The sequence below is a fragment of the Tachypleus tridentatus genome, chromosome 12 (assembly GCF_004210375.1).
Source record: "Tachypleus tridentatus isolate NWPU-2018 chromosome 12, ASM421037v1, whole genome shotgun sequence".
In the NCBI taxonomy this organism is placed as follows: Eukaryota; Metazoa; Arthropoda; class Merostomata; order Xiphosura; family Limulidae; genus Tachypleus; species Tachypleus tridentatus.
Window position 1 is genome coordinate 50,131,478 of NC_134836.1, and position 14,618 is coordinate 50,146,095.

The 14,618-nt window shown below is 33.0% G+C and overlaps 1 protein-coding gene across 7 annotated transcripts in view; it reads right to left on the minus strand.

The window, feature by feature from the left end:
- The window catches only part of LOC143233278 (uncharacterized), a 34,964-nt gene extending 20,921 nt beyond the window's left edge, over window positions 1-14,043 (minus strand). For 4 of the 7 annotated variants that reach the window (XR_013018080.1, XR_013018079.1, XM_076469380.1 and 1 more), the window contains exon 1: window positions 13,895-14,043. The gene's annotated coding sequence lies outside the window, so the exon portion shown is untranslated. Of the gene's footprint in view, window positions 1-50; window positions 267-13,894 lie in introns of all 7 variants that reach the window. The other 3 variants (XM_076469379.1, XM_076469382.1, XM_076469381.1) reach the window with 3 other exon arrangements.
- Between the last annotated feature and the right edge of the window lie 575 nt (window positions 14,044-14,618).

A 14,618-nucleotide genomic window follows, 5' to 3' on the forward strand; every position in this document is an offset into this window, starting at 1 on the left:
AAAGAATAATATTAAAAAAACACATGTAAACTATATGAAAAGTAACATACCTGAGAAGAAAATCCAGACAGAGTTGAAGATCAAGGTAGTTTCATGAATGTTAAAGTATTAACTAAAGCAAACTAGTTAAGGTTGCATTTCAACATATCATTCCAAACTGAGAAGAAAGTCAGCCAATGACACAGGAGTGGAAGGCCCAATAAGCATGTGGTAATCCACAACACCACAAACAAAGGCTGCAACAACCCTGATAGCAAATGAGCCACCTAGAGCCACAGTAGAAATAACATTTAGATGAGAACCAAGTCAATCACTCAGGGCTAAGTACAATAAATCACAATCTTTGAAAAAACAAAAGAATAATGCTCTTGAAAAATAGTCAAAGAAAATATAATTCAAAGTTCTTTTAATGATGTATACCTCAACAACTTGAACTCAAATTAGAAAATTAAAATTAAAATCACACATTAATACAATGCCTAAGAGAAGACGGAAGTTTCTACAAGTGCGAAGGGAACATACTGTGTCACCCTCCTACAGGTGGATGGCTTCATTTCACAATTACATCATCATGCAATTTACGTTAAACCACATGGGAGTTGCCTCAAGATTAGTGAAATGTGAATCTCTTTCACAGGCACACATGCAAGAGAGCTAAGCTATGTGAAGAGATATCTCAGAAATAGTTATATTATAGTTACATGTTAACCAAAAGTAGTGATATCACAGAACATACGTGAAACATATCAAGTGTTTATTTTCATTATAATTTAGGAGGATAAATATTTTGTGTTTACTACAAGCTACAGAACTGTAAAATGCTTTATGTAATGTAGAAAGATTATTTTTGAAATATAGCTGACTTGCTGGTGTTATCATTATAAAATATCACAATGTCTGATGTTACACTCCCATGAATGGTGTGTGTCACCAGAGAATTGTGTGCAGAATTTGAAAGTTAATATTTTCCTAAACTGAAAATGTATTTCAAATAGTATTTCCTTCCATTGACAATATAGCTATCCTACAGGGTTTCCACTCTTTTCCCATCTAAGCACTGAAAACACTTCCTCTATTCTTTTATACCCTACTTAACTGCCCTAAGCATATTCTAATTTGCAAAATTCTCCACCAATTTCAATGCATCCTCTATTTACAAGCACTTCTGATAATGCAAGTGGGGAGGTCGGATGGGAGAATGTCATTAAAAGTACATATTATTGGAAATATATTTTCAGTTTAGGAAAATGTTAACTTCCAAAACATACTTACCTCCACTGACTCTATAGCTAGAATCTCACACTAAGGTGTAAGTATAATCAAAACAGAAAGCATCTGCAGATAACAGGAGTGTACCAACATAAAAATGATACAAGAGTGAGAGAATAGCACTACATCCAAAAACAGATATGCTCTTCATCTGAAACTTAATTTTTATATCAAAGATGGAAGAGAATATCGGTAATCATCAGTGTAGGGCAGCCCCAACCATACAACCAAGGTTCTACAACTTGGGTCTCAAATTTAGTGTTATGGTACCTACTGTATTTTATGCCTTGTAAGACACACTTTTTTCTTTAAAAATACCTTGAAAAATCCCCATGCATCTTCAATGACAAAAGTAATGAGTTAAGACAAGAGGTTAGCTTAGGGTAACTCAAAACGGCCCCTCATGTAGATTATAATCTCATTACTTACCAATTACAAGTATTTTCAATTGCATAAGACATTCAATTTAACTGATACTGCCAATATACTGTGAATAATATGATATATTTTACTGAATTTACTCAGTAGGTTGAAAAAATGTCAAGTCTGCATCACAGTATTGGTTGCTGAGTCAAAATATTTTCTTAAAATTGTCCTTCCAAAATTAGGATGCTTCTTCTATGATGTAGCATTTTATAAGGTGTAAAATATGATATATCCCACAATGGTGGCTAGGGCTATGGAACAGCAGTGTTATGTATACTTTGAATTGGATCACAACCTGCAGCCACAGAATTATGACAAAAGAGTAAGCAACACCAAAGTGAACAAACTTTCTTTCTCATTTGAAGAAGTCCAAAGGGCAATACCCCCAAGCTCGGAATGATGGGATAGTGTACAGCTATGCTCAACAAAAGGTCTAGAATTACATTATTCATCTTCACTCCCTGACCAAGTGGACAAGGAGTCTTCTTCCTGTTCAAGGAATTATGGAGAGGATATACAACTTAGAATTAGACCACTTCACATTAAGAATTATGAAAATATAGTAATTTCCTAGCACAAACAATATACAAAACTGACTTTGATCAAAGAGAATGGCAATGCACACACACTCATCTGGATAACTGAACCAAATCTGAACCAGAATTAATGAGCAAGCTCCAGAGGAGATTGGTGCCACTCCTACTGACATCTGGGAAAAACATCCAAGGACCTGAATATAAGGAAGCCCAACTTTGCCCTCTTTTCAAGAGTGGGAGAAAACACTCAAATACTCTGGAGGAAAAGCATCTGTTTGCCACCCAAGCAATTAGAAACTGGAGGTGCTAAGGACTCCCAAGCTACTAGAGTATATGGAATTATTTACTATGGGAAGTCCTGAGGAAAAGTGATCTGAAATCTGTGCAACAGGTAAACCAAGTTTCCTACATTTGTAAAAGCAAACTAATCCCTGAAGAAGGAACAGGATCCTCTTTAGCTTTAGTCATGATAATTCATGAGTGGCAGTCCATAAAAAAAGGTGTCACTATCCAGTAGGTTCCTAGATAGTCTTATGAAACATCCCATTTTAATAGAGCCTCTTGCAACCTGTAGTAATTATAGTAAAATAGGTTGCTAGCACAGAATTGAAGAGAAAAAAAATACACCTACAAGGGCAACACTTGTCACAGAGTGGGATTCAGTGAAAATAAAGGGAACCAAGAAATAAAAGAGTAAGTGATTGAGGAAAATACTCTCCTCTGATTAAAGTCTAACAGATGTGGTTAAAATAACTACGGGAAGGTTGTCAAAAACCCTCAGAAAATAAAACTGCCAGATCATGTAAGTAATAAGATAAGAAGTATCAGTCGTAGTGCACATTCCAACCTGCACATCTTCCAGAGAGTAATTCAGTGAGGTAGTTAACAACATAGAGAAATGATGAATCTACAAGTGATTCCTCTCACGTAACAATAATCCATTATACTCTAAATGAATTGATTTATGATGACTCCTCATTAGGGCAATGGGAAGTAAGTCAGGTGAAATAGAAGGACCCCAGTGAATGAACAACTGATTCCAAGAACCTCAAAATGAGTTAGTATGAGTCGCATAACACCTGAAGGCCCTGACAGGAAAAAACAAACAATTAGCATCAGAGAAGTCACAAAGGTGAGAAGTGACTAGCAAAAAGATTGGTGAAAAGAATCTTTTCACTTCCCTAGCCACCAGAACCTTGGGAAGAAAAGACCTATCTGCATAAAGCAGGACAAATATGGAATGATAAATAATCCTATTCACATAGACCTGTTAGAGGTGAAAAGGCAACAGAATGGGTTGACAATGGTGAAGGTGGTGTAAACTGGATGATTAACCCTAAAGCAAGAACAACACAGAGTACCCACAGATCCCTTGTGAAAGAAGTAGCATGGTCAAGCTACCAGTACTGCCTCACCCCCAGGATAGTCACTGACACCACTGTAGTCAGTCCATTCAAGCCAAAAGTCCTTGAGGATATGAATAGACCCTATTCTGAGAACTAAAGGAAGAGGTTGGAAACATTATGAGTGACACTCCCAAATTAGTCCCAGAAAGGCAAGAAGCCAATAATGATAAAGAATGTGCATGGGCTGCATCAATTTGGATTCTAATGTCTCTTGAACTCCAGCAACTAACATGAGATGAAGAAAAGAAGCTTCCCTTAACTCCTTAAGGATATAAGACAGTAAACAAATACTTTCTGACAAAGAATCTCTACCCAATAAATTCCAACAAACCATAGAAAGAACTAAAAAAATACAATCTGACTGAGGTATACACCAAAAAAATCTCCAACTCATTCTCAAATTGCTTAGAGGAACACTGGTAGGTTTAAGACAAAAGCTGGATTGGAGATAAACACCTCAGGACAGTAGGCAGTGAGAGTAAGACATAAATGAGAAAACTGTGATCACAGGTTCCAATCTAGTCCCCCACAGGTCCATCCAATGAGAATCTAAAGACTTGGTAGTGTTAAGCCAAAGTATGCTAATCCAATAAACATGGGGAACAAGGCATAGCTGTCCCATCACAAATTTTCTTGCATGAACAGCAATATCAGGAGGAAGAAAACTAAGTAGTTACTTGCCATCCTTTCTGCTAACAAAGGAGTAGTAGCCAAATGCAATAAGGGATCACTCCAAACTTAAGCAACCAATTGAAAAAAGAGGGCTGATCAAAGTTTTCCTCTGTTGAAGCCAACCTGGTAAAAGAAGGAACCAAAAAATGCTAGTCAACATTCCCACCAGTAGTACCCTGGTCATTTGCAAAAGCTGCCTCAGGACCACCCAGAGAGACACCTCAGTTCACATATATGTCTCTATCTTGCAATAGATAATATGGCAGACAGCTTCGACTGAGAATGACCTCTCCCCTGACTGTTGACAAACACCAGTAGCAGAAGTAGTAAAGAGAAGGTTTGATTGACTTCTGTAGTAAAAACATTAACTTAGTATTTCATATCCTTCAACACTTTTTGTGTTGTTGTTAAATAATTTATAAATTTAAGTAAAAAGATAACTGTAAAAACACCAATAGTATTCAAAGTCAAAATATAAATATGGAATAACCACACTTCTATTAATAGAAACCCATGCCAAATGTTTTTCATGAAAGTTATCACATTTCCTGATTGAGGCTCTTGTATATAATTTTTAGATAGAGGACACATTGAAGTAGACAGAAAAATTTGCAAATTAGAATTTGCCTAGGGCATTTAAGTGGGATACAAGAAAATGGAACAATGTTTAGATGGGTAAAGGAGAAACCCTGGATATCAGAAATAGCTATAATGTCAGTGGATGGTAAGTATATTTTGCAATTAAATCTGGTATGATTTCTGTTACTAGTTATTTGATGCAGTAACATTTTAATAATACCTTAATGCTCCTATACCACCACAGTGGTAAGTGTAATTCTAGCTCTGATCTTGCATTAACAGAAATTAGTAATGCAGAAGTCACCAAATCTTAAACACTTCAAACATGTGACATGATAACTGAAGGACCTATTAAGACAAAAAGTTGTCTTTTTTTTTATCATAACAGTTTGATTTATTATACAATAAAAGACTATATAACTCTTTACTATGCTGTTACACGACCCAAAACTGAATTTTCATAAAGTAGTGCAATAGAAATCTTCTAAAGCTTTAACTTCATTCAAATAAATATTATTTATCTCACTATTTTATACAAATTACCATTCTTTGATGCTAACATCAGTAATATGTTCAGAATAAAAATTGCATCCTTCTTATCCAAGGGCAATATATGATTCTAAGTACGAATATTAGCATTAAGTTACAAACCTTTCAAGGCAAACACTTTAGTAAAATAAACATGGAAGAAAACTCGTTTTTACCTACTCAGTGGCTTAAAAATAACAGAAAACCATTACTAACTGATGAGACTAAAGCCCCACATAAGCTCAAAGAACCTCAAAACACACCAAGAAAATTTTCAACTTTATAATCTAGTTTAATTAAAGAAGGGCTGTAGAACTACAGTAAAGAGATGCTGTGAAAGAGAATAGCCTCATGTTCCAGACTAAGTTTTAGTTTATAAAATAAAACATGCTTATAGCAGTTACTCACATCAACTTCAAAAATTCACTTTTTTCAATATATTTAAGCCAAAAATAAGCCTCAAAGGAGTTGTAATTGTGGAAATGCAGCTTAGTTTCATCCATTGACAAGTTGTAGCTGTGTAGTCAGGAAATTAATTTCCACCATCTTTGTAATATTAACAACAGGACTTGCTTTACAACTATTTAGTATAATAAATGGAACAGACTTGATGAACCAACATGCCTCTTTCTTCCATTAAATGTTACAATTAGTAAAATTTATACTGTTGACATTTAACTGATGGTTGTGAGATACTATGGAACTACTTAGATCAATTCAATAAATATTTGATTATAATATGAAGAAAGTAGCAAATCTGAGGTATAATAATCCTTGTCACATTTTTAATATAAATTGGAAAAAAAATTTTTTAGTGGAAAGTACAGATTGTTCATTATTTGTAGAATTGTTCTAAGAAGTATCCAAAACAAATGCTGTAATAAAAAGCACACAAAAAAGTAAAGTGAAACTAGTTGAATAGATTTAAAATGATTTTCAATGGACACATCTAGAATCGCAATCACAAATTTATATAATTCAATCCTTGCTTTGGCCTATGGATTAAAAGCATAAAGCTACCAAAGGAGGGATTAAGTTTTATAAATTTATGATTATGGTTTTAATATTTGTTTCATTACTTTTTCTATAAAGATCCCTACTTCATTTTGAAATTCATAATTTTTAATACCTTTGTTTATTTTTTATGTGATACCTGTATAAGATATATTATTTACCTTTATAAACTGTTGTGTATGTATCCATGAATATGCAGCACCATTTATGGGATTGAAAATATATTTAAGTATGGACATGGTATATTTACCATTTATAATATACCCATGTACAAACACACACAGATTTCTATCAGTATATAAAAGGATACCTACAGACAAGTAATGTAAGCTAGAAAAATCATGAATAATTGATCTACTCAAGCAGTAACCCCACTGACATGAACAGTAGCAGATGTAAAAGTTGCTGTTTTAGAAAATTTTGAATTGATATACTAGAAATGTTAGCAACCTTTTTAATGTATTATTAGTATATATACTCAACATACATTACAACCAATACTTTGAATGGTTGGTTTTTTTGCTCAGGAATTCAGAAAAGTATTTTTTTTGGTGTTTGAATTATTTGGAATTCTTGTTTATCCCTACTATTAAGTAGTACTATACTTAAAATATACAAGAACCCAATAAATAGCTGACTGTAGAAAAGACCTCAGCTTAGTGATAAATAAATCACTCATGTTACCAAGCCAGTGCTACATTACTAATACAGATACCAATATAATTTTAGTGCACATTTAAAGAAATATTTATTACAAGTTAAAAGTTTAATTGCATAAAGTTTGTACAGTTTTATTATAAAATGTTCAAAAGTAAAACTATTAGGAAGATGCTAAAGATGTAAATGTTATCACATAAAGATGGATTAAATATTCCTATTCTTTGTTTAACTCTTGTATTCCAAATAATATTTCAGGATGGAGTATCTCATTTTTTCTACTAGGCTTTTGACCTCACCTTGGAAATTGAGTAGATTTTAGATGAACCAGTGTAATTTTAGTGCTGTTGTTTTTGTCCATTTTTTAATTATAACAAATAAATTTTCAAACAAAGAAATACACATGCCTGTAAAACAATGGAAAATGTCACAAACAGGAAAATTTAACTGTTAATTAATGAAATTTATTGATAAAAAACAACCAAAATGATGCAAGTGAGAAAAAAAACTAAAACTTAAGACGTGACACTAAGTCAGGGGTTCCCAACCGGTGGGTTGCGACCCCTTGGGGGGTCGCGTAGCCTTGTTAGAAGTACCTTGGGATAACATTAATTTTATTTCATCAATTACATTTTCAAGTCGTAAGTGCCAAAAGGTTGGGAACCCCTGCACTAAGAGAACAAAGAATACATACTCTGAAAAGACATCTACTGTACTTTAGCAGAGCAAGTGTACAATGAAACATACTGGAGGGAGAAACGGACAGTTAAAAGCAAGAGATCTAACTAAACACTGCTATCTAGTAAAAGTGAAGAAAAGTTATTTTCTACCAAAATAATGTGATATTATTTGGAGTAACCATTCACAAGTAAAGCTAAAGTGATTCTTTAGATTATTTCATTCACAAAAAGTCTATTCTTCCAGCTCTGAAATGCTGTTTTCCAGAAGTAAGACCAGTTGCTAGGAGCTTACATATGTTGAGGTCAAAGGGTATTATTCTCTTGAAGCTTCTCCCACTTTTAGAGTAATTGACCTGGAATTAACACTTCAAAACTCTTCATTCCCTTCAAGTATCAAGAGTTTTTCAAGCAACTCTATCAGCTCATTTAAAAAGGAAACATTCTTAATTTGTGGATATATCAATAAGTTTTCAAGTTGTGCAAGGCCCAACTGTTTGCATTTCAAGGATGAATTGAGCTCACCACTGGTGGAAGGAACAGCCTTCTCCATGCCGTATTTCTCCTTGTCCAACAATCTTTCACATAACAGTTGCTTCAGTTTTTACCTTTCAACATGAGAAATTTCTTCATTCCATCTTTTGACTTTTGCACTAGTTTCTCCACAATCATGGGGCAGCTTTGACTTCAAAAGTTCATTGCAAAAAGATTATGATCAAAAACCACAGCTTAAATGCACTTAAAAGTTGTTCTTTAGAGATGTTGTTGGTCAAGAGTCAAACTCTTCCAGCTTGATTAGCATTTTGATAATGTCATCTCCAGCTGGTGATGGGATTCTGCTTGGTTGTTCTCACAGTTGCTTCAACATCAGTAACTTTTCCATCTCTCTGTACTTTACATTCAAATAATGGTGAACATGAGTGTCATTCCCTTGAACATCCCCAGTGATGCCTCCACCTATGATGACAAGGATGTATACTCTTTTGAGAAATTTTTTTCCTTACTTCTTCTGTGCAAAGGATGGAGTACTCATCAAAGATGTCATTAGCAAGGTCATTTTGTGAGAATACGCTGAATCTATTCTTCAGGTGGCTGATGGTTCCAAGCATGTATGAAACCTTTGAAACTCACTTTATGTGAATACCTACTGAGACATTCAAGTGCACTTTTCTTTAAAGACAAACGTGGGTGTTGGCATGGTTCACTGAAAACCAATGTGAAAACTTAATTCACAAGAGACCATGTAGTTCTCTCTAACATGTATTGGTTGGCCAATTCTATGCACTTTGCTTTGAACATTTTCACAGGCAGATAATCTGTGAATCCTTCTCATATTTATGTGCTGTAATTTATCTTAAGCATGCAGTTCTGACAGTTTCTACTTGTCATCTAACACGTATTTATCAAATTTTAATAAGAAAGAATCTAATGCTAATTGTAATAACAGCACTGGGCTAGTAGAGAGGAAGTCATAAAAGAGAAGCAACTAAACTTTTATCTGGAAAATGAAACCAGCAGGTCATACAAGAAAAACAACAAATAAAAAGCATGGCCTAAAGTGTGCAATACTTTTAGTCTCTAATGTTAGGAAAATTATCTTGAGTAAGCCTACATGCAGAGGGCACTGCATTTTACTTCAATGGTAAAAATTTTCACATGACTTAATGTTTGTAAGATGTATATTAGTTATGACTAAATCAAAATTTCATTCAGATTTTACAGGACTAGATCACATGGCAAAAGTGTGAGAAAAAGTAATGTGTAGCAAAAATATGTGACCCAATTTCAAATGACTTGTAAAGCACTGAGGTAAGCTCTGAAAGACAATAACTTTTATCAAAATCTGTCTTTACCATAACCTACTACTGTACTCAATTTTTATCTGATTCAATAAAGATATCTGAATAGTAAATTCCCAATTAAACCCATCATCTGTGCTTTATCTACACTTTTCTGAAACAAAATCACAAAACATAACATCAACTGTGGTGTTCATTCAGAAACAAGAGAAATCCTTACATATAACAAGGTGATAAAACCCCTTTTCAAAATAAGTTCACAATTACTTAATCACAAAAGTAAGATATTTTTCTCCAACAAAATATGCCATTTACCCTATATCCTATACTTCTATTTTTTCTGGTAGGGCTTCTGCCTTGTTGGATGAAATACTATATTTGTAATACCCTTGATGCCATACAAGAGTTTAATAATTAATGCTATTTGTTAGGAATTTTTGAAAATGTTTATAAGTAGATGAAAAATATCTGTGATTTTATCATGTAATGCAAACAATAATGACAGTATACAATTTTCTAATCTGTAGTGTGCGATTTGTACCATCTGTTAGCAGTCTAAAGCAAGTTATGCTCACACATTTGTTTAAAAACGTAAATCCAATGCAGGTTGTATATTTTCTTTGAAAGGTGCAGAACATAAGTATAGATTATCACAGAGAAATTAAAATTGATATCATGTACATGCCTTTACAACAAAGTGCTGCAGACAGTTAAATATTAACTTCCGAGATTATGTTTGCTATCTGTACAATTTCTAGGCTCCTCAAAAACAACTGGGACACCCATAGTTGAGAAACAACCTCACTGGCTACCTGTTTGCTGGGATTAATCTCAATCAGAGCTTAAATTATATTTTACAGAAGTAATTGTCTGTAAATATATGCCAACACCAGGTAATTTGCTGATTTACATTATGTGGCATAACACTTAATATTTTAGACAAAGTGTATTAGATATTTACGGCTTTTCCTTATGCCTCACAATTTGACTTTTGTTTGCTTCTAATTCTTGTTAATACTCCAAATTTAACATTAAGGACAATTATGCAGTTATTCTATTAACTTTACCTCTCCACAATTCCTAATTACAGCAAACTGATAGAAATGACACAATCTAATATAACAGCCAATAAAAAACTACTAAATTGATTAAACAATTAAGAATGTTTTTCCATGATTCCTTTCTATGTACAAGTCAGTAACCTCAAAAAATATAGAAAAATGGTGAGAACATTTTTCATAATATCCACACATAAAAATACTCATCTCTTTAATGTAGAAACATAAAGTAGTCAGTTCCAAGTTATCCAATACAATTTGTTTTGGAAAAACAAGAACAGATTCAGATTTTATAGTCATTGTTGACTGGTTAAAAAGTTCAAACTGAGTTTGAAGTACTTAATATTATTATTTGAATTCATGAAAGCCATAAAATTAAATGAAAAACATGTACGGTACTACACAAGTTTTAGTACTGTCATCTACAGCAGAAACTAAAGTTGGCAGATATGAGATACTATAGTTCATATATTTCAAACACTTAAGTGTCATTAAAATGAGAAATAAAATGTGGTTTCTTAATACTGTGAAAAACCATATGAAAAAGACTTTTAAAAACAAATAAATAATAAGATAATACAGGTATGCATGTAAAATAAATTACCATCAATATTAAAATGAAACCATGATATGATCTGTGGAGTCCCAGTACTAAATATTTACTACATCAACACATCTGTCATTCCAATTAAAATTTTATTCTAACATAACAGTGATGTTATAGTATTAAACATTTTGTACATCATAAAACTAAATGTAAATGAATATAGCACCCTAAGCAAACAAATATAAAAAAGTATCACAACAAAGAATTTAATAACTTGAATTATATCAAAATTGTACAAAAAAGTTTATAAGCTGAAAAACAGTTTGTCACTTTACTCACTTTGTGTACCTAAGAGCTCAGTCTAAAGACCATTGATATTTTTGATTTACACTAATGACAGATAAAGGCCAATAGATTGCTTAAATTTGCTAATGATATTAATGTTTTGTATGTTGCTGGCTGTGAAAAGAGGAGGCTGCTACTTTACAAAAAAATCTGGATCATTTTCTGAGTTGGGCAAATAAATAGCAGATGAGTTTTAAATACGATAAATGTAAGACAATGCACGTAGGTTACCATAATTCAAATTATGAGTATAATTTGGATGGGAATGACCTTAATACCATTATGAAACAAAAGGATCTTGGTGTAATAATTGATGATCAGTCTCTTAAGCCATCAAAGCAGTGTGCTGTTGCCAGTGGTAGGGCAACTTGGAGCTTTGGTTGCATTTACAGAAATACTGAATACAAGTCTAAAGAGGTTATAATTTCATTGTACAACTAATGGGTTAGACCATCCTTGGAATATTGTGTTCAGTCTTGGGTTCCTTACCTTAGGAAAGAAACTGTTGGAAAAGGTTCAGAGGAGGGTTACTAGAATAGTGCCTGGAATGGAAAGGTTCTCATATGAGGAGGGATTGAAATCTCTCAAATTGTTTTCTTTTGAAAATGAATAGTTATGGAGGATCTGACTGAGGTGTTTATAATTGTAAAGGGAAGTGACAGTGCTGATGCATCATATTTAACAGTGAGAATAGTAAGACTAGGGTGCACAGACAAATTTGGTGAGGGTAAAAATAAGCTTTAGCTAAGATGGTTTTCTTTTTCTCTGACAGAAATTAATTAAACCCTTATGTAAGGCAAAATATTGAATTAAAACAGTTTCAAAGTACAGTGACTCAGATTTGAGAAGCATGAACATGCTCCTATCTCTTCACACTCCTGCATGTTGAAGCTATTAAAACACTTATTCACATTTCTCACATTTTGATTTGTATGTTTACATTGATAAATTTGTAAGCATTCAAAACAGTCACATCTCTAAACAACTTTCTCTTCTCATGTTATTTAGGACAAGGTCTCCATGGTAACTATAGTAAACAAGTGAGAAGCAAATAAAAATGCATAAATCTGGAACTCACACAAACTTGTGATGGAAAAATTATATTTATGAAGTTAAGCACATTTTCATCATGGAAAGTAAGCTACTGTACTGGCCCATAATGCTTCTAAAATCACAGATAACTAAAAACTATAAAGAGACAGAGTAACAAAACTGCTTTGCAGGGTATGTTTTAATTATTAACAAATGACCCAAATCTAGATATTCAGATAGCTCACCAAGTTCAGAAATTGACACTGAAGACTTATCCAATTTTGACAAATGAAACAGGTATATACATAGTTATGTTTTAATACAATATACTGAGTATATATATCACAAGTTACTAACAATTTATTCAATACATTATCAATAAAACCTGAAAAAGTTTCAGACTTTATGTGGATTTTATAAACTTTCATCTTGTTACATCAATATGAAAATTTCATAAATTAATATTGAAAATTTAGTGCTAAAACAGATTTACTTAAAAGTGAACTATTTCTAATATTAAACTTTATCATCTACTGAATGAATTTTAAACCTCTCCTATCACTCTCCTAGAAGGGCCCAGGAGCTCAACTGAATCACTGAAAGTAGGTCTTATGTTTCATTGTACTGGAACCAAAGATATATGATTTTGCTTTTTCCATAAACAGTGGTACCAAATGCATGGTCAAATCCTTTTTTTTTTCATGCATCTGTATGTATTCTCAGCAAGTCAGTGCTAAAATAAAATACTGGATAGGAGTTTTAAATTACACTTACACCACAGATAACATTTCATATTCCTTTGTTTCTCTTAAGTAATACACATCCTTTCTTCTGTTTTGCTTAACCCAACACTAGATTTGCACCTTTCTCTGTGATTCACTGATTTTCTTTGTATATATAAGAAAAAAATATTTTATAATATTCTGATAACTCCTTTAGCCCTTACGAAAGAATAAATCTTTAAAATTAAGATTAAAACGTTCTGTAATTTAGTGTAAAAGTACTAAAAGTAAAACAATGAAAGTTCTTGTGAAATAAATTGCATATATATATATAAATAAACAAGTTTTTAAAATAAAAAAATCAACAAATAGAAAAGCTTAAAACTAACTAGTATTTTAAATACACAGGTATCCTAAGGAATTTAGCCATATCAACAAACACTGTATTTTCGACATCATTATCAACGAAAGAGGAGCTGAGTTAAGCCTACCCGAATTGACCCTACAATTACAAAGCACAAGCATTCCTTCAGATTCGAGAACATTTTGAATTGAGCGCGATATTCAAATACTGTAAATGAAAAATTAAAAGAAAGAAAAAGTTTGATTAAAACAACAAAACCATACCAATACAAAAACTGTGTTTTCCACTTCTAATGAACAAAAACGGAAATCTTCGATCCCTCTATTACAACACCGGCGGGAACTCCTGCTACGTAGTATGAGATAGCAATACACCAAGATGGCGCCGAAATATCACGTGACTTGAACTACCCTTAACACCAATTTTCTTTCTCGTAACCAAACCAACCAATCACCACGTTTGGTTCAATCATGTGAATTCTCAACATCAAGGAACCAATCACCTTGCGTACAGACAATTTCTTTCTATCCCTGATAATGTTCTCCAGTTTGTCCCCCCTTGACAACCGGTTGCTATGGGAACAGGGATGGTGATCTAATCATTATACGGCCCCTAACTAAACTTTCTGACAATATAATGCTGACCCCTATTTGCAAGCTGATTGTATGCTTTGTACATCAATCAACCTATGATTTAATAAACTTCTAATGTATAGTGCGAACATTAAAAAAGAAGTAGTTGATAATATTACTATTAATTACTCTTCAAATAGATATGTTACTTGTACCAAGTATAGCATATTACACAATCCATTCCTACACATGGTGTTTACATATCAAATTCATAAAAGTACTTAGTCCATTGCATTTTCAACGATCGAAGTTCATGTTCTGATATTTTTTTTATATTTTCACAACTGAAGACCTAGTGACAGTGTGCCCATCTTCTGGTTAAAGAGCTGAAATCTACAACATCACTAGTATTACC